Below are 20892 nucleotides of genomic sequence, written 5' to 3' on the forward strand. Positions count from 1 at the left end.
GTTAAAACAATCTAAACCGACTTTAAATTTGGTAATTTATTGTATATTTTCACTTCCATATGCACCAATACGCGAAGACGATGAATCTCCCTGAGCGCACTAAAAGGTCACCAAGGAGAAATCCGTATAAACTTTGTAATTCAATTAAAAAAATTGTTCCAAATACGTGGTTCCTTCAGAACCACTAAGACCCATGCCTCCCTCAGTGCGGCGAGAATAAAGCATCAAATTTTCGGCTTCCACAAACACATGAACATCAAACGAAATGAGATACAAAAAGATGGGTGGGTAATGTCGTGGACATAACCGGATAGACGTGGGACCTTCTCACTCCCTTCCTCCACTTTTCATTCGGCGGAAATATCTCGATGCTAATGATGATGGCCACCGCCGGCAACTAGTTGCTAGCGGACTGTGGAATTGTCATTGATACTAAAAATTTGAACCACAGAACGGACAATGTATACATCTATTTCTCTCAATGCAACTTATTATATTTCTATTTCCCAGGCACATTGATTTTGAAGCCCTTGTTAGGGAAACACAGCTCGGTGGAAATAAAAATACCCCCTACTTGCATGTATATTTGCGAAGCGGATTCCTACAGGTACATTGAGTTTGAAATCTGTGTTGGGGAAACCGTCAAAACTCAAATCAAACTTGGCAGTGAGGGCGTTTAGATAACGCTTGACATTTTGCAGTTATTCAACTGTTTATCTCATGGAAAATAACATTTTATCTATTGTGATAGACGCGTAAATATACTTCCTATCAATTGATGCAAACATCTTTCTGATCTATTAAGAAATGTTCGAGTTATAAGCATTCGGAATCTTTCATTTTTTCCTGCTTGTTCTGTGTTTAGGTTTTCATTTCAACCCCATATACTCCGGTTAGACGTAGTCCCACGTCAAAAGAAACCAGAACACAACACTTGGAAAGAACGAGAGAATTCGAGGAGAATGCACCCAATGAACCACACTCACAATGCCCATCCACTGATCCAACGACTCCAAAAGCTTGCCCGATCGGCACCTCAAACAGTCCACAATTAAGTCCAGCGCAAGATAAACAGAGATAGAAGAGAAGAAATTTGTCCCCAGTGAATGCGCGACGATGACGCCAATCTATCTAGTGGGGCAAAGTTCATCGATCTGAACCATATTATGCTTTTTGGGAAGCTTATGCAACGTACCATAGCGTATCTCCGGGGATTTTTAACGTACCTCAATAGTTTCGGAGTTATATAACTTTTTAAGTGCGCGCTGGAGTAAATTTTGCTTGACACAGAAACACCAAAATAGCGAATATCGAATGTACCAAAATTGTACTTGAGGAAAATTTGTGGGTTTTGTAACTTACTTCAAAAATGCGATACTTCTCTTATTAAAAATTCTGAAAAATCTCCATATGCATTATATGACAACAGATTCGGATTTCTTGTCAACTTCTAACCGGATTTCATGTATATATGTCTATACTTAAGAGACAGTAACAGTATTCATGATTAAAATATGTTGTACTCTTGAAATATTTCAATGAGACAATTGAATTATTCTAATTTGTATTTTTTTTAATCGACACACTCACAAGATGTTAGATTAGATCAATTCTAATGATTTTCATCCTGTTCTGTGCAATATTTCCGCATTCGCCGAAAAAATCTTTTTAGAGACCCGTTTCAACATTAAAATTTCATTCTGAAGACCAATTAGTTTTTAGATGATACATTCAAGAAAAGCTCATTGAACTGCACATTCGAAGCATGAAAACTAACGATAGATTATCCGCAAACAGAATTGGTATGCCACGTACATCGTACCTTCTTAGTTTTGGCTGAAATTTGTACGCGAACCTATAGATTATTCATGAAATATTTCCATTAAATATACCATGTCTCGAACATAAAAATTGATTAGCTTTTTTCTAACAACTCGATATCAAAAACTAGATGGTATATTTGATGAAATAAAAATTTAAAAACTCCGGAGGTACGCTATGGTACGTTGCATAAGCTTTCCAAAAAAGCATAATATGGTTCAGATTGATGAACTTGATAGATTGACGTGCGACGATAACATAAACACCCGAAGTCTGTCCGAGACTCAACCCGCTCAACTGCATTCACCCCACAACACCCTACACACACTCCCAACCACCAATATACACAAGCCACACTGATACAAACTTAAATTTCTCAGCACTTCAACCTCTCTCGCTCTCCCATCTAAACAAAAATAAAGGTCAAGTAAGAATGTAGAGATTTAGATGTTGAAATTACTCTCCATTACTCCATTCGAAAAATTCTGAATACGGAATAGAAATATACAGAAAATTAGATGGTACCACATTTTCTTTCCGCTGATATTTCAATCACTGGTTCTACTGTTAATCGACTCTTCGCACCGGTAACACAACAGACGACATACCATGATAGAAACATTTTTCGTACCCACATCCTCACATCCCAAATTTGGCTCCATTTGCTTGATTAGTTCTCGAGTTATGCAGAAGTTTGTGTTTCATTTGTAAGACAGTCCCCTTGCCCTTAGAAAAGGGGCGTGTCAAATCACCATAGAAGTATTTATTGCCCTCTAAAACCTTCATATACCAAATCTGGTGTAATTTGCTGGATTAGTTCTTGAGTCATGCAGAACCTTGTGTTTTATTTGTATGAGGGGGGAGGAGTGTCGAACTAGTAATAATAATTGCCTTAATCCATTCAGCACTATCATAACCATAGGGCACTCTTTTATGTTCACACTGTTTTGACAGCTAGTTAGATATTTCATGCCAGTCAACTATGTTACAATATCATTGATATGCAAAATAAAACGATTGTAGTAGATCCATGTTACTGCTGACGACAAGCACGAGTAATTATTGAGAAAACATTACATGGTGTCAGAAGTGGGATAACGGTGTCCTTTCGTCGGGAAATATTAGAGTCGTTCCGGTGAGACGTGTTGTCGCCGAAAAAACAAAATAGAATCCGGAACGTGTGATCCGGTTGGTATTAGGAGTGGAAAAGTGCATAGCGTTCGACGAGAAGAAAGAACAACATGGCGTCTAATTTGGAGTTTCGTTTGCCTAACCCATTGGAGTGTATTAATTTGGCAGCGGAATGGCCGAAGTGGAAACAAACGTTCCTCATCTATCTGATTGCCAACAAGAAGGATAACGATACGGAACAGAGCAAGACAGCAACATTTCTTTGGTTAATCGGACAACGCGGAGTTGAAATATTCAACACATTATTCCCCAACGATGGAAGCCTTGGTGGAATGTTTGGTCAAGTGAGAGCTGCTGCTGTGGAGGAAGGTGCTGCTGAAGATGCGGAAGGCGCTGTTGGTAGAAATGCTGAGGATGCTGCTGCTGGTGGAGATGAAGGACGAACATTGGCGGAAGTCATCAAAGCTTTCGATGATTATTGTTTGCCAAGAAAAAATGTCGCTATGGAAGCGTTCAAGCTAAACATGATCGTGCAAAAGGAAAAACAGTCGTTTGGAAATTTTTAAACTGAATTACGCACCCAACTGCAATATTGCGAATTTGAATGTACAAACTGTCGTACGTCTTATTCGGATCGAATGCTACGGGATCGGATCATAGTCGGAGTGCAAGATAAGAAACTTCAATTGAAACTGCTGGATGGCAAAGATGATCCTCTCCCTAAAGTGGTGGATACGTGTAAGGTGTTTGAAGCTGCTGCTGCAAACAAACAGTTGCTGGATCGGAAGGGTCAGAGCCAAATGGAAATCAAGGCATTAGTTGAGGAAATTCCCGAGCGAGCACCATCGGAAGTTGCGGTTGTGAGGCGTCAATGCTACAATTGTGGACAAAGTTTCAATGGGCAACATTTACGTAATTGTCCAGCGATCAACATCAAATGCCACAAGTGCGGTAGGACTGGCCATTTCCAGAAGTACTGTAGGACAGGAGGATATGAGGCAACTAAGGCGCAACCGTCGAAGAAGGATGACAAGAAAAAGACAACTGTGAAGAACATTCGATCAATTGACTGGCGTGACTCAGGTAAATGTGTTTTTAACAAAGTAGAGCAGGATGATAGTGCTGATATGGTTATTTCGTATGTGTCTTATTGCAGAAGATATGTGAATGAACGAGTTGTTGGTCGATTGAGATGGATGAAGACTTACCTAATTCGAGATTTTCCTGTGACATTTAAGCTTGATACGGGGTCCGATATAAATTGTATTCCAGTTGATCTTGTAAAGAAATTAAAAAGTAAAACATCAAACTTCAAGCAATATCGAGTGTTAGATTACAGCTCAAACGACATTAAAATTCATGGTCGGGTAACCCTTGACTGTTTGGAAGAAAACAGTAATTCAAAGCATGTGATAACTTTTCTTGTTGTTGATGACGATTTTGAACCTTTGCTAGGCTTGGAGTCTTGTGTTACTCTCGGTTTGTTAAACGGGTTTACTCTGTGTGTTCAGAGGATGATTTACCGTCTGATGTACATGAGGTTTCTAGTATGTTTAGTAAGATTTTCGAAGGCCTCGGTAAATGTCCTGGAAAATGTTCGATCGTACTAAAAGATCGATTCCTTCGTTGCACTACAAGAAGAGAATTCCCTTCAGTTTGGTGGATCGTTGAAAGACACAATTGAATGAAATGGTAGGTGAAGGGATTATTTCACCAGTTGATTATCCCACTGATTGGGTTAATAATATCCAAATAGTAGAAAAGCCTAATAGATCTCTGAGAATTTGTCTCGACCCTAAGCCATTGAATGCATGCATCAAGAGGGAACATTTCTTGATTCCTACTCTTGAGGATATTATGAGTAGGTTGTCAAATAAACGTGTTTTTACTATCCTTGACCTGAGAAATGGTTTTTGGCAGATGGAACTGGATCGTCAGAGCTCTGACCTTACAACCTTTATGACTCCATTTGGGCGATATAGATGGAACCGTGTTCCATTTGGTCTTAATAGTGCCCCAGAAATGTTCCAGAAGAAGATGATCCAGATATTCGGAGACATTCCGGGTGTTGAAGTGTATTTTGATGATCTAGCTGTGTCCGGGGTCGATAATGAGGAGCATGACAGAACATTGAAGTTGGTGATTGAGAGGGCAATAAAAAACAACATCCGTTTCAATACTAGTAAAATTCAATATCGATGCTCAGAGGTTAAGTTCATGGGACATATTATTACAAATGGTACCATTCGACCGGATGATATATACATCCGGGCAATTACTGAGCTTCAAACTCCTACCAGTAAAAATGATGTTATGAGAATACTTGGTTTGTTTAAGTATCTGGCAAAGTTTATACCAAATTGATCGCAACGAACAGCTCAAATGCGTGAGGTGACTAGGAAAGATATACATTGGCAATGGACTGAAGGACATGATAAAGAACTGAGGGATTTACTACAGGTGATTTCGACATCTCCGGTACTGGTTCTCTACGATCCAGAAAAGCCAGTGACTGTTCAAACAGATAGCTCAAAAGATGGAATTGGCAGTGTACTGTTGCAAGCTGGGAAACCAGTTGCGTACGCATCACGTTGTCTCACTAAAAGCGAACAGAAGTGGGCTCAGATAGAAAAAGAGCTTTTAGCTATCGTATTCGCATGTGAAAGGTTCCACTATTTCCTCTATGGTCGGGATTTCGTGGTGCAATCTGATCATAAGCCGCTTGCTACCCTCGTGAATCGTGATGTTGATACTGTCAGTGCACGTTTGCAACGAATGTTTATGTTTTTGTTAAAGTACCCTGGTCTATCAATTGTTTATACCCCTGGAAAAGACATGTTGGTTGCAGATTGTCTCTCAAGAGCCCCACTCAATGATCCTGTTAGTGATGACTTAAATTTGGTTGGTTTGATTCACTCAGTAACTAAGCGCGTGTGCATGTCTGATGATAATTACAAAGCATGTGTAGAAGCTATTAGGAATGATGAACGTTACAGTCGTGTTTGTAAGTATGTTCAAGAGGGATGGCCGTCTTACCATAAACTTGATGACTTGTCACAACATTTACATAAGGTGAAGGATGAACTACATTTTGAGCAACAACTTCTTTTCAAAAATCACAGATTGGTTATTCCGACTGAGTTACAGAGAAGCATGTGCTATTGGCTGCATGCTCCACACATGGGAATAGAGAAAACTCTTGCGCGTGCGCGTATGCATGTTTACTGGCCAGGTATGACCCAAGATATAATTGAAACCGTTAGGGACTGTCCAACTTGCGAAAACTTTAAGCGGAATAATCAAAAAGAACCACTTATTCAGGATAACAAGCCAGAGTATCCTTTCCACAAGGTTTCCGTTGACATTTTTGAATATGGTGATTATAGTTTTGTGTCTTTGATCGATGCATATTCGGGTTTGTTATGTTCAGAAATGTTGAAGGATAAATCGGCTACTTCAGTGGTGAAGAGTTTAAATAACATTTTTTGTAAGTATGGTTTTCCCACTCAAATCCGATGTGACAATGTGCCGTTTAACTCTGAAGTTTGTGAGAGATTTGCTAATGAATGTAATATTCGTTTTGTTTTCTCGAGTCCAAGGTATCCCCAAAGCAATGGACTAGCAGAAAAGGGTGTTGCCATAGCGAAGAATCTGTTGAAGCGTTGTGTGGAATTAGGAGAGCTGCATATGTATCAATACCGTCTGTTGGAATATAATACTACCCCTGTTGCTAGTATGAAATTGTCACCAGCTCAGTTATTCTTCGGAAGATGTCTCAAGACAAAATTGCCAGTGAATTCAAAATTGTTGGTACGCCATTGTCTTGATGAATCGTTGGTTCAAGAATCTTTCGATAACAAGCGTGATATCCAGAAGAAGTATTATAATCAGCATGCAAAGAGTTTGCCGGGTTTGAATGAAGGAGAGCGAGTGATGTTTAAGAAGAATGGAAGTGAATGGTGTTATGGACGAGTTATGAAAAATGTTAATGATAGGTCGTACGTAGTTGCTGATTACATGAACAATCAATTTCGCAGAAATCGTCGCTTTATTTCTAAAACAAATAACAATGACATCAACACGAGTGATTTATTATACGATGAGGGATTGTTGACGGATACCTCAACGAATAGCAATAAAGCTAATGGTTTTGATCTTAATCACGACAAACCTAAAGCCAGTTATAGGAATATTCATAATGAACGTGAATTAGAACCAACATTAGATTTATCGAAAAACTCAGAGCTAGGTTCTTCAATTTATGATACAGCTTCAAGTGGTTCTGAATGTGATGTAGAAATCGAATGTGAAACGGCTGATGAGGTACAAAATAATTATCCGTTAGAAACGCGTACACGAAGTGGTCGTGTAGTTAAACCACGTGAAATGTATGGTGATTGGACTGTGTGAGAGAATTGTGTTCCCTCATTTTCCTTTTCCTCATCATACATAAATGTTATCCCTAACCTCGAGATAGCCACGAGTAAACGGCTTCCAATGTAAATAACATTAAAAAAAAAGAAGCGTGTAATAATAATTGCCTTAATCCATTCAGCACTATCATAACCATAGGGCACTCTTTTATGTTCACACTGTTTTGACAGCTAGTTAGATATTTCATGCCAGTCAACTATGTTACAATGTCATTGATATGCAAAATAAAACGATTGTAGTAGATCCATGTTACTGCTGACGACAAGCACGAGTAATTATTGAGAAAACATTACAGAACTAACCTAGAAATACTTAGACGATTCTGAAGGGAATGTGTGTGAACTAGCTTGGATTGTCGCCGCATCCAAATTGTTAAATTCTTCCTGATTTACACCCAATATTAAAAGTGTAACAAGTGCGAGCTGAGTCTACTACTTGTAGTGCAGTTAAATCAATTGCAGAATTATTCTGTGATCCGTTGTAATCTGCATAGAGCTGGAAAAGTACATCAACATCGTCATCGAGATTCACACAATAAAGGGTGTGTCACATCAAATTGCATCACGGAAAAAACGCTGTAGAAATTCGCCCAGTAGACCGATCCTTTTGAAAATTTTAGACAGTAAAATAAAAACTATTAAACAACTTTTGGCATTTTTTTTTATTCATACTTCGAGCCCAAGCCCGTATGCTCGCACCTTCCTCTTTACCCCGTCCATAAGGTTCTGTTCAACGTCAGGATGTAGTTTTTTTTGAACAGAAATCCATTTTCTCTTGAAGTCCGCCTCCGATTTGACAACTTTTGGGTTCTTCCGGAGGGCCTGCTTCATAATCGCCCCATATTTCTCTATTGGGCGCGTTGGGCGGGTTCATTTCCTTTGGCACGAAGGTGACCCCATTGGCTTCGTACCACTCCAACGAGTCCTTTGAATAGTGGCACGAAGCGAGATCCGGCCAGAAGATGGTCGGGCCTTCGTGCTGCTTCAATAGTGGTAGTAAGCGCTTCTGTAGGCACTCCTTAAGGTAAACCTGCCCGTTTACCGTGCCGGTCATCACGAAGGGGGCGCTCCGCTTTCCGCAAGAGCAGATCGCTTGCCACACCATGTACTTTTTGGCAAACTTGGATAGTTTCTGCTTGCGAATCTTCTCCGGAACGCTGAATTTGTCCTCTGCGGAGAAGAACAACAGGCCCGGCAGCTGACGAAAGTCCGCTTTGACGTAGGTCTCGTCGTCCATTACCAGGCAATGCGGCTTCGTCAGCATTTCGGTGTACAGCTTCCGGGATCGCGTCTTCCCCACCATGTTTTGCCTTTCGTCGCGGTTAGGAGCCTTCTGAACCTTGTATGTACGCAGGCCCTCTCGCTGCTTGGTCCGCCGGACGAATGAAATTGGCAAATTCAGCTTATTGGCGACATTCCGGACCGAACTTCTTGGATCACGTCTAAACTGCTTAACTACGCGCTTGTGATCTTTTTCACTGACGGAGCATCCATTTTTGCCGTTCTTCACCTTCCGGTCGATGGTTAGGTTCTCGAAGTATCGTTTTAGTACTCTGCTGACCGTGTATTGGACGATTCCCAGCATCTTACCGATGTCCCGATGTGACAACCCCGGATTCTCGAAATGAGTGCACAGGATTAATTCACGACGCTCTTTTTCGTTCGACGACATTTTTCCAAATTTACGAAAAATTGACAGTGAAGCATGGCCAACGTGATCTATACACTCTTATCTGATTTTAAAGCGAAAGCTGAAGATATAATTCCTAAAAATTAAATTTCTACAGCGTTTTTTCCGTGATGCAATTTGATGTGACACACCCTTTATATGAAGCCATATCTTCCAATACCGTCTTGAATAACCGAGCCAAAGCGTTGTGTTCGGACTTACTTTTGTAGTTCGTGTTGGGGAAACACATTTCTATCTGCACAAATGCAAGTGAGTAAAAAAGTAAGTACCCGCAGTTTGCATATATTTACAATGCGATTTCCCCTGGTTTCTTAGTTTTTAGGTCTGTGTTAGGGAAGCACAGACTAAGGGATCAAAATAGCCTTGCGCGGATTAGCAATGCCGATTCTCCCAGGCTCCATGCCATTCCATTCCATTATTTGTTTTTGAGAGGCTTTATATTTGCAGTTCATTCGCCTCTAGGCTCCATGCCTCTGCAGCTTGCGTATATTTGCAATTCCAATTTCGCCTGGCTCCTTGGTTTTGAAGGCGCTGTTAGGGAAACACATTCCAGTCGGCTTATATGCATGTGGGAACATAAGTGCATGTATTTGCGCTGTCGATTCCAAAGCATTCGAAATCAATCTTTTTTCCCAAATGTTCAGTGTTGAAATCTTCATTAACCCCCCACATATTCCCGTTAAAGTGCTCCCACGGCAGAGTAATTAACGTCACACATCATCAGGCCGGGGGTTTAGGATCGATTCCCGTTATGACCGAGGGATTTTTCGTCAAAGAAATTTCTTCCGACTTACACTGTTGTCACGCATATTCTAGAGCTTGCAACTTTAGAATACATTCAAGTCGTGTTATTCGGCATAGAAAACTGTCAAAAACAAACTGAACATTTGGAAAGTTTTCAAATTAGATTGGAAGCGCCTAGAAAAGCCAGTTTGAAAATCCCAATGAGCTCTTGAGTTTTAATTAAATAAGTAAAAAAAACTTTTTAAGTTAAACGGTTTAATTGTGATTAAACATAATAATGTACCAAAAGCTAGAAAATAATAAGGCAAGTTGTAGCGCTGCACTGATTTTAGTATTGTTGAGCCCCTCGTTTCTATGAGTATGAACGTCAGTTTCAACACAACTCCCGTGTGTAGAATCTGAGTGTCTTTTCATATGTGTATGTTTCGGATGAACTGCAAAGCGAATGCTTTTCCCCTTTCCGATTTCACTGCTAGCTATAATTGAGTGCCAGATGTAACTCGACGGCTCAATTTAGCCAAGACACGTCTCAGAAAATGTCTTAGACACTCGTGTGAGTTTTTTCTAAGAAATTCACGTTTCCTTAACCGGGAGAGTTTTTGGCGGGTTTTCTTGGTATTTGAATTCGGAATCCGGTGAGCGACTCGATTTAAGCTGCGCTCGGGAGATTAAAGATAATCGCCCGAAAATGTTTGAAAAGTGGACAGATGTAGGCAAGGGGGTTGAGGGTAAGACTACGTATTATTAATATCGTTAATAATTGCGTAGTTCCGGTCCTTTTGATCATTGCGCTGATCTGAGGACTTCGAAGAAATATTCTTCCATTTCAACTTGGCCCGTGGAAGAGGCAGCAGTGTGTAGTTCCGTTTGTGAAATCGCGAGTAGTTCAAAAGGTAGTTGGTACTTTTCACGCCATAGTTAGTGTAGCTCATTTGTGTTTTTTTTTCTTTGTTTGTTCTTTTTCTTTTGTTTTTTAGTGAGCGCAGTTAGCTCAATTTTAAATTTAAAATTTACTCCTCCAGTGCGTAAAAGTTCAAATTCAATTGGAGGTAAGCATTGGCTTCTTTTTTGCAAAATGTGGCTTTATGGTAAATGGCTTGTGTGTGCGCTTTTTATGTGTTGTTTCTAGGTGGCACCACTTCTGACCCCACGGCTACGTTGGAATTGGCCCTCTCCGTCAACACGAGGGCCCCAGCAAAATTCTCGCGCTCCCGGCGGCTCGTCATCAGCGGAAGTTCATCGCTCTTCGCCGCCGTACCACGTAAATCCATGGTAGTGAGTACCCATTTTTATTTTCCTTTTAACATGCGCATGTAGGGAAATAATACTCAACACGCTAATAATGAGAGGTGCGCTATAGAGCGCAAGAACAGAAGCAACACCACACAAAAGTACACACACAATAGCCATTGAATGTGAGTGAAAGGAGAAGCCATAGCAGTATGACTAGAAAGTCAACCGCCATTACCAAGTCTTTTTGAATGTGCCTTTAGTGTAGTGAGCTGATTGCTATGTCTGCAAATCCAATGATTTGATGTTCGAGTCTGGAGTTAGATAAAGTTTTTCTGTTATGTTATTATAAATGAGTTGATTTAGTTTTTTGTCGTCACGCTGTTTTCCTGTAATAAATGTTGAGTTGAATATTTTATAGTCTGAGTTATTTACTGGCTAGCGGTGTGGCCTAAGTACCGGCATCTGATTTTGTTGTTGTTGTAAAGGTCTTGAGTCTGCAAAGAGACTCCTTTTTGTTGCAGTTAGTTGAACTCCTACGCTCCGAAGCGAGCTTCGTTGTGGACAATATTTTCGCTAATTGGTCCAGTGAGGAAAATTTGCTGAAATTTGTGGTCTGGGGATCGGCCCACGCACTCTCGGGCTTTAATCTTGTCCTCTGGACAAGCGGTGTTCGGGTTCACTTTACAGCGCAGCTCAAATTGAGAAACAAACCGGGTTTTGGGGGAAGAAAGAAAAACCCGCCCTGGGAGTTCGATTGGCCGGGCAACCAAAAACACGGCGGTTGGTCTCCCTTTCGGGAGTGGCGCTTAAGCCAACTGCTTGACTGCGCAGAGCCCCGGTTAGGAAGGACTCACACGCCTAGAAGGCGTGTCGGGTTACAAAGTAGCAGTTAGCAGTTATCACACCTCTCCTCCATTAGCCCAGGACATTGATAATACTAAAATAAAATCGTGGGACACATGATAAAGTGGATAATGGAAATCCAACGTGCCCCACGATTTGATTTTAGTTTTATCAATGCCCAAGCTAATTAAGGAGAGGTGTGATAACTGCTAACTGCTACTTGTTGAAAAACACATCTCAAAAAATTTTTTTGTTTACTAGTCGAGTCCTTTTATTTGATACCCATAATAATAGGCTTTTAAGAAAATATGTAGTCCGCCGTTTTGTGGTGGAAGCCATCTTGGATTTGCATTTTTCATGAATAACGGTGTTCTACAGTCAAGCCCTTTCAATTTATATCCATTTTAACGGGGTTTTGACCTAATATGTAGTCCGCCATTTTGTAGTAGCAGCCATCTCGGATTTGCGTTTTTTCATAAATAACCGTGTTCTACTAGTCAAGCCCTTTCATTTGATACCCATATTGATGGGGTTTTTGAAAACCCATATTGATGAGGTATTGAGAAAATATGTGATCCGCCATTTTGTAGCGGCCGCCATATTGGATTTTCAAGATGATTAAATACGCAGTTTTATAATGACTACAGAGATAAAGGTGTGTTCCAAATTTCAGGTAAATCGGTCAACAGGAAGGGGGTCAAATTTCTATTAATGTGGGTCAGCGCTACAGACAAACATGTTACAAACATACAAACAGATTACAGGGCAAGCTAAATAAAACCGTTTGAAAACTGACGCTTCCAATAAAGTAATCAATGCACTTTTCTCACTTTTTTTTTTCAAATGGTGACAACATTCACCTACACATACAGGAACAGAAGAAATTGTTCAACAAATGAAAAATAAATGCCGGCCGTTGTATGCGCATTGCAATGTATAACTTTTTTTTATTTATAGTATCAAAATCACGATTTATACTGATATACCACTAACCTTCACCCAAAACAGTATACAGTCTATCGCAAAATTAAGTATACACCTCATGCGGCTTTGTTATTTTTTAGTTTTTTGGGGTTAAAAAGTAAGTAATTAAATACGACTCATATTCATAGTAAAATTGATCCATTTTACTCTCATGTAGTGATAACAAAAAAAAATTAAAATTGTCATATTTCTACCTCACAGTTTAAGTTTTCTTAAAAAGAAAATTAAAATCAGTTCAGGAATGTTAACAGATAACAAAAATCGAACCCCTAGTATCTGGTATGGTCCCCCTTTGGCGTCCAGCCCTTTCGGCAAGCGCCGTGTCGAGATTTCTGAACACTGTCAACGGAAGTGCCTTCCAGATTTCCGTAATCGTCGTTTTGAGTTCCGCTTTGTCCCCTGGATTTTTATTCTTCAGATGGTTCTTTTTTTTCTCACCAAAGATACTCAATAGTGTTGAAGTTCGGTGATTGCGGAGGTGTTTTGAGTTGATTGGGACATTATAGAGCAGATATTCCCGCACGATGAGGTCAGTTTGCTTCGGGTCATTATTCTGTTGAAAATAGTAATCACGAGGGAAACCCAATTTCAGAACGGGAGAGTGCAGGTTACGTTTCAGGAAGATGAATTAAGCTATTTTGTCCATCGCCGAATCGATAAACTCCATGGTTCCAGATCCAGAAGCCGCCATACATCATTTGACTACCGCAGCCGTGTTTTACTGTGGAAACCAAATGCTTTTCTCCACACCATATGTCTTCCATCCGATTAAAATAGATTGGTTTTCGGCTTATCCGTATAAAAGGCCTTGTTCCAGAACTCCTTAGGTCTGTTCACAAATGCATTAGCAAGCTATAGTCGTTTTTTTCATATTCACCTTTGAGAGGAAATAATTTTCACGGCCAATACGACCTCTCAGATTGTTCCTGTATGCTGCTCTCCGGACAGTATCTGCGTTGACAAGTCTTCCAATGATGTCGGCCACTTCGGTAGTCAATTTAGGAATGTTTGTTATAGGGTTCTTTCGCAATGTTCGCATAATTACTCGTTCATCATCAGAAGACAGGATACGTTTGTGTCTTCTACTCGGGAGATTTTCCATGGTTCCTTCATATTTCCACTTGTTTATGATTTTATTTGCTGTAAAGTGAGTTCTTCCGACTATATCTGCTATTTGCTGCAATATATATATTTTAATAAGGAGGCGATCTGGCGTAGTGGTAACATCCATGCCTCTCACGCTGAAGGTCACGAGTTCAATTCTCACTCCCGACATTCTTCCAAAATGGAAGCAAAAGTGACGAACCAGCCAAATGAGTTGAAAATCACTATAATACAGATAAAAAAAAATAAAAAAAAAATATTTTAATAAAAAAATGCAAACATCAATAAAAAATAAAAACCAACACTGCCCAAGCAATGGTTAAGTGTTGACACCAATCACTGATGAAAAAGTACGCTAATTCGCAAAGAAACTTACTTACAAGACTAATTTGTTCGGAGAAATTTAAGGTGTACACTCAATTTTGCGATGCCTAGAATAGAAATTGTTTTCGATTTTTTGGAATATACAAAATTAGCAGATTTTTTTCTCGGAATTTTATTGCACGTACCGCTAGGTCAATGTGTGAATAATAAATATGCATCAGAAGAATTAATGTATTCAAAATATTTCAAACCAAATCAATGGAGACTATCGTCAAGTAGCATTTATACATACATACTCAATAGTATACTCAATTTTGCGATAGACTGTATAACGGAAAACTATAACGTTGGCAAATCTATAAGAAGATGATAATGATGAATAAATTACAAACCAAGGAAAGTCATCACTGCAGCTAACACTCTTTCGAGAATATAAATTAACTCATTCACACTAACTCTGAACTCTCCCGATGATTGTTACACTTCAAAACCTAATTAATTTCGCTAAAAATTATCTAACAAGAGCACTTTGAAGAACATTTGGAAAAGGAAACAAATTTATCTGAGAAAACAATTACCTGAAAACTATGTACCGGTTAGTTTCTTATGTTTTTCAACAGATGGCGTAACTTGATTATTATTCCAGTGAATTTAATTTCCATACAGTCGTTGGAAAGCTACTGTCATTGTGCGTCTTTTTCAGTATATGTCAAAAAATTGAAGCGTAAGCAACATAGTTTTTTGACACTTCTAATATATCGAATTTCGTACCAACGAGAGTGTTTTTGCTGGGAGTGTTACTTCATTACTTCAATATGAATAAAAAAAACTACGGAAAGTCATCGCATTTTGATGGAAGTTTATGGGGATGCTCCAACTGCGCGAACGTGTCAGACGTGGTTTAAAAGTGGTATTTTGAATTAGAAGACGAAGAACGTTCCGGACCACCAAAAAAGTTTGAAGATGAAGAATTAGAGGCTTTACTCGATTAAGATCCGTCACAAACGCAAAAGAACTTGCAGATACACTTGGAGTAGCTCAGCAAACCATATCCGATCGTTTAAAAGCAATGGGAATGATCCGAAAGATAGAACATTGGGTGCCGTATGAATTGAAGTCACGAGACGTCGAACGCCGTTTTTTCACGTGCGAACAACTGCTCCAACGGCATAAAAGAAAGGGTTTTTATGCATCGAATCGTTACTAACGATAAAAAGTGGGTCCATTACGACAATCCTAAACGTCGGGCAACATATGGATACCCAGGCCATGCATCAACATCGACGGCCGCGCGGAATATTCACGGCCAGAAGGATATGCTATCTATTTGGTGAGACCACTTGGTTGGGGTGTACTATGAGCTGCTAAAAACGAATGGAGCCATTACGGGGGACCTCTACTGACGACAATTGATGCGTTTGAGCCGTGCACTGAAGGAAAAACGGCCACAATATGAGCAAAGACACGATAAAGTTATTTTGCAGCACGACAATGCTCGGCAATGCATGTCGCGAAACCGGTCAAAACATAGTTGGAAACGTTGAAATGGGAGGTCCCATCCCACCCTCCGTATTCTCCAGACATTACTCCTTCCGATTACAACCTTTTTCGAGCGATGCAACATGGCCTGATTGACCAGCACTTCTCCAATATTGATGAAGTCAAAAATTGGACCGATTCGTGGTTGGCCGATAAACCGACCGATTATTTCCGCAAAGGGATCCGTGAATTGCCAGAAAGATGGGAAAAAGTTGTGACTAGCGATGGGCAATACTTTGAATATTCAATTTGTAACCATTTTTTATATATGCAATATCACAACTACTATCTATACATTAACGGAGAAACATATATTAATTACGATTTGAATGGAAAATCATATCAGCCAACCAGTCTTCATAATACAACGCGATGCTGATGTACAATAAGTTTTGACGTAGAACTACGTCTTTCATTAAGGGTGCCAAATCAGAAAACAGGTCACGTTTTTATGATATAAAGTTAACGTTAATAACTATTTTTGCCGCGAACGGATTTTGGCGATTTATATACCAAACGAATCGGAAATTCTCTAAGATTAGTTTGATATGCTATACATTACAATCCTATGGTGTGTAAATGGTTGAATTCATGAAAACTGTAAGCATTTCCATTTTCCCATACATTTTGACTGTTCATTTGTGTGCTTTCCCGAACAAAGCTGTCAATAACGGGCAACTTATCGACGAGCAACGAAGGGGAAATTGGAGGCGAATGAACTGAAAAGTTTAAACCTTCTTGAAGCCAAAAAGAAAAAGAAGAAGGCATAGATTCATTACTCCGTGAACAAAGAAAAAGAAGAAGAACGAATGAGAATATTTGCCTAGAGTATAAGCAGTGGAACTCGCTGAGGCTAACTTTCATTCTTCGTGAAGACACCGACTGAACAACATCGTTGCTGGGCGAGCCGGGTGGTGAGAGATCGAATGCCTTTCTCAAGGCAATGGGGTGAAGAAGTAATACGAGGTAAAAGTAAAGTTTTCCAAGGGCCTTTTTGAAGGTTAGAGACGAATGAACTGAAGAAGTTCAAAGTCTCACATGTCTTAGTTTCGTAGTGAGCTGTAGCCGCGACCAAATTACTGACTCGCTGATGTTTTTTTTTTTTTTTGATGTAGGACTACGTCTAACCGGAAGATATAGGGGGTGTAATGGAAATCTAGGCACTGAACAAGTAGGAAAAAATGCAAGATTTGGAACGCTTATAACTCGAGCATTTCTCAATAGATCGCAAAGGTTTTTGCATCAATTGATAGGAAATATATCTACGCATCTATCATAACGAATAACATTTCATTTTTCTTGAGATAAATAATTGAATAATTGTGAAATATCAAGCATTGTCCAAATGCACTATGTGCCCATTTTTGATTGGTCCATTTTGTGCTCCTCAAATCGTACCGACCAAAACGGGCAACCAGAGCAGCAGCGAAATAGAATGAAGCACGATTGGAAAGGAAAAAGAAAAAAAACGAAACATTGGTCGCAGTCTCACACATGCGTAATTCTCGAGCCAGCCAGTCAGCTTAAAAATCCCCGCTCCGCTGCCGTAACGATCATTCTCATTCAAACCGTACACCACATCAGTTCGCATCACAACACATCAACAAACCAACCCAAGCAGCCATGTCTGGACATGGCAAAAGAGGGAAAGTGAAGGGAAAGGCAAAATCCCGCTCGAACCGCGTTGGTCTGGAGTTCCCCGCAAGGGTAGCTAGGCCGAGCGCGTTAGTACCAGTGCACCAGTCCACCTAGCCGGCGTTATATAGTTTCGGCCGCCGAAGTGATCGAGTTAGCTGGCAAAGCTGCTCGCGACGATAAGAAAACCCGCATTCGGAACAGAACACATTCGGTTCGGTGGACATCAAGACAACAGGCAGTTGGCGAGTGGCAAACGCAATCGCAAAACGGCATCAGGTAGCAGAAGAAAAAAGTTTGTTCTTTATACAAACTGCTTTGGTGGCAAATCCAGAAAAAGGCGGCATCGTGGGCGTTCGAAATGGTTTTTTTTTTCAAAACCACGAGTACTAAGTTTTCTAAATTGGAACCATTCCATAAAACAAGGCGCTTTTCAGGGCCATTAAACCTTCCAAAAAAGAGTTTAGGAAATACAGTTCAATGCTTTCTTAAACATTATCCAAAATAAAAATAAAACACAAATTGATTTTTTCATAATTTGTTTGCCAGGATCTGATGAGTATATAAATTTGGCAGTTGTTCTGAGCTTATTGATAGTTGGGGACTTTCCTGATTTTTCAATTTTTACCAATTCTTAAATTGTTTCCAGATTAAAAGTACAGTAATTTACAATTAGTTAGACATTTAGCTAATTGGACGGACATGTAATGCGACATATTTAGTTGAACATTTTTGTAAACATAGAGTTCGGGGTCCAAATTATGACCCCACATTGAAAGTCGACACTGTATCACTGTCATCGCAAATGTTCAATTACAGGTTAAAATCGCCTCCAATGCGACACTGAGTGGTGCTTCGGCACGTCGTATTGAATGTAATTTACTGTAAAACATGTCACAAAGCTGGATGTGAAGAAATTTTCCAACTGTGAAAGCTGTGGCGAGTGGCAACAAATCGCTAAACAGGAAGGTTTAGCCGAACAAGATGGGGATATCGAGTGATAACAAAACAATAAACTCTTTAGATTGAAGATAATTTTGTGATCCTGTAAAGGACCCTTTTTAGCCTGCATGTGAATCCAACGAGCGAACAAATCGTAATGAATGTATTTTTTTGCCATCGCTCCCTTTTAACGCTCATTCGTTCGTCTCGTTGGACTCGCCCCTCTGGCTGAGTCTGCCGATTTGTCTCTATCCTGTGAGTGTGTACCGCTAGAGTATGAAACACGCGGACCCCAAAAAAAATATCTTATTTTCTTTCAAACCGTAAACCCGTGTTGTTGTACGGCATCAGCATCGTGGACGTAACAAAGGAGGCCAAGTTAAGGGAAAGGCAAAGTCTCACTCGAACCGTGCAGGTCTCCAGTTCCCTGTTGGTCGCATTCACTGATTGCTCCGCAAGGGTAACTAGGCCGAACGGATTGGTGCCGGAGCACCAGTATACCTAACAGCGATTATAGAGTTTCGGCCGTCGGAGTGCTCGAGTTGGCTTGCAAAGCTGCTCACGACAATCAGAAAACCCGCATCAAGAACAGAGCAGCTTCGGTTCGGCGCTCATCAAGGCAACAATTAGTTTCAGTGAGTGGCAAAGTGTTTCTCCGGCACGTCGCATTAAATGTAATTTACTGAACAACATGTCACAAGCTGGATGGGAATTTTCCAACTGTGAAAGCTGTGGCGAGTGGCAAACGCAATAGCTAAACAGGAAGGTTAAACCGAACAAGATGGGAATATCGAGTGATAACAAAAACACAACACCCTAGGTTCTTTTCAGAACCATTAACATATTCATAAAGAGTAAACAGTAAAATAATCCATTTTTCAGGTAGATAGGTAGGTATTCACGTGGTAGAAGAAAATAAAACAATATATTTAAAATATATATTTAACAAAAGCTGTCCCCTTTGTATAGTCCTACGTCACTCCGGTTATGTCCCCGACATTACCCACCCGTCTTTTTTTTTTTTTCTGTATTATAGTGACTTTCAACGCTTCTGGCTGGTTCGTCACTTTTACCTTCCATTTTGGAAGATTGTCGGGAGTGAGAATTGAACTCGTGATCTTGAGCGTGAGAAGTATGGATGTTACCTCCACGACAGATCGGCTCCACAACTCGCTGATGTCTCTAGCATTACAATCATTGCATCAAACTGACGCCATTGCATTAAGGTTCTGAGCTACACAATTGTGTGGGGAATCATTAAGCTAGGCTATTGTCAGCTCACCAAGAAAATAAATGTTCTGGAATTTTGTCTGTGATTTGGTTTCGCATCACGGTAACTGTTGTGGGTGAGTATGTCGATCCGAACATGTAACAAGGAAAGATAACGGGAGGGAAATATTTGCGCTAGGGTATTAGTAATGAATCTATGCTGATGCAAATATTCAGCCTTTTTCTAAGCATTTGACATTGTTTGTTTTCCGTCATCATAAAGGCTTTGTTGGTGCCTTTGACATTGCATCTATGCATTGAACTGACACTATGGTGAAGCAGGTGTTAAAGTTGTGCACCAAAAAAATTATTATTTATTCAATAAGCCATAATAAGTTATTAATGTATTTGGGTTGGCGTACCAGTTGCAACCTTCAACTAGGATTGCATTTGCGCTAATCTTGATCATAATGAAGCATTGCCACTCTTTTCGAGGTTGTTGTGATTAACAGAAAGAGTTTATTTCGTTTATTTGGACACCAAGAAAGTAAATATCATTCTGGAATTTTGTATGTAATTTGGTTTCGGTTGCCAGCAGCAAAAATACGCTACGCTTATCTCGAGCATGTATTGTTATGCGAGGACAAGAATATACCATAAAAAAATATTTCAAGACGACCAAACTGGAAGATTTCTAAAATTTCTTAGCAAACAAGCGAATTAAACTACAGCGTAGTTCTACGTCAACAATGCGGTAGTGTCTTGGACACATGAAATTGTGATTTTTTTTGTACCCAGTTGATCTCTCACTCATTGTTTAGACATGCGCTATGACGAATGAGCACGCTGCGGAACACAGATCATATATCATATGCATATTTTTTGCACCGAGTTTTGCGCCGTGATTTGCGCCGTAATTCTGTACCTGTTTTACGTTTGTATCCTTTGTTATCTCTGTTCAGTTATTTTTCTTCACACAATCGCATACGGTTGGTATGCAGGCGCACTGTTATTTTCACGCTTTGCTTAGAACGAACGAAGACAGAGCGGGTGATAGAATTTGATGTGTTTGTGTGTGTGTAAAATGAGACGTACATCACACAAGTGATAAGTATATGTATATGTATATGTATAATATATGAATTTTGCGCTGTCTTGTTGATAAATTTGGTATACTCCGTACCAAGAGAGAATACGTGTTTGTTATGAACGCGCACTGATAAAAATTGAACTCAAGCGCAACGCAGCGTATGTTTTCTG

Source organism: Toxorhynchites rutilus, chromosome 3 (assembly GCF_029784135.1).
Source record: "Toxorhynchites rutilus septentrionalis strain SRP chromosome 3, ASM2978413v1, whole genome shotgun sequence".
NCBI lineage: Eukaryota > Metazoa > Arthropoda > Insecta > Diptera > Culicidae > Toxorhynchites > Toxorhynchites rutilus.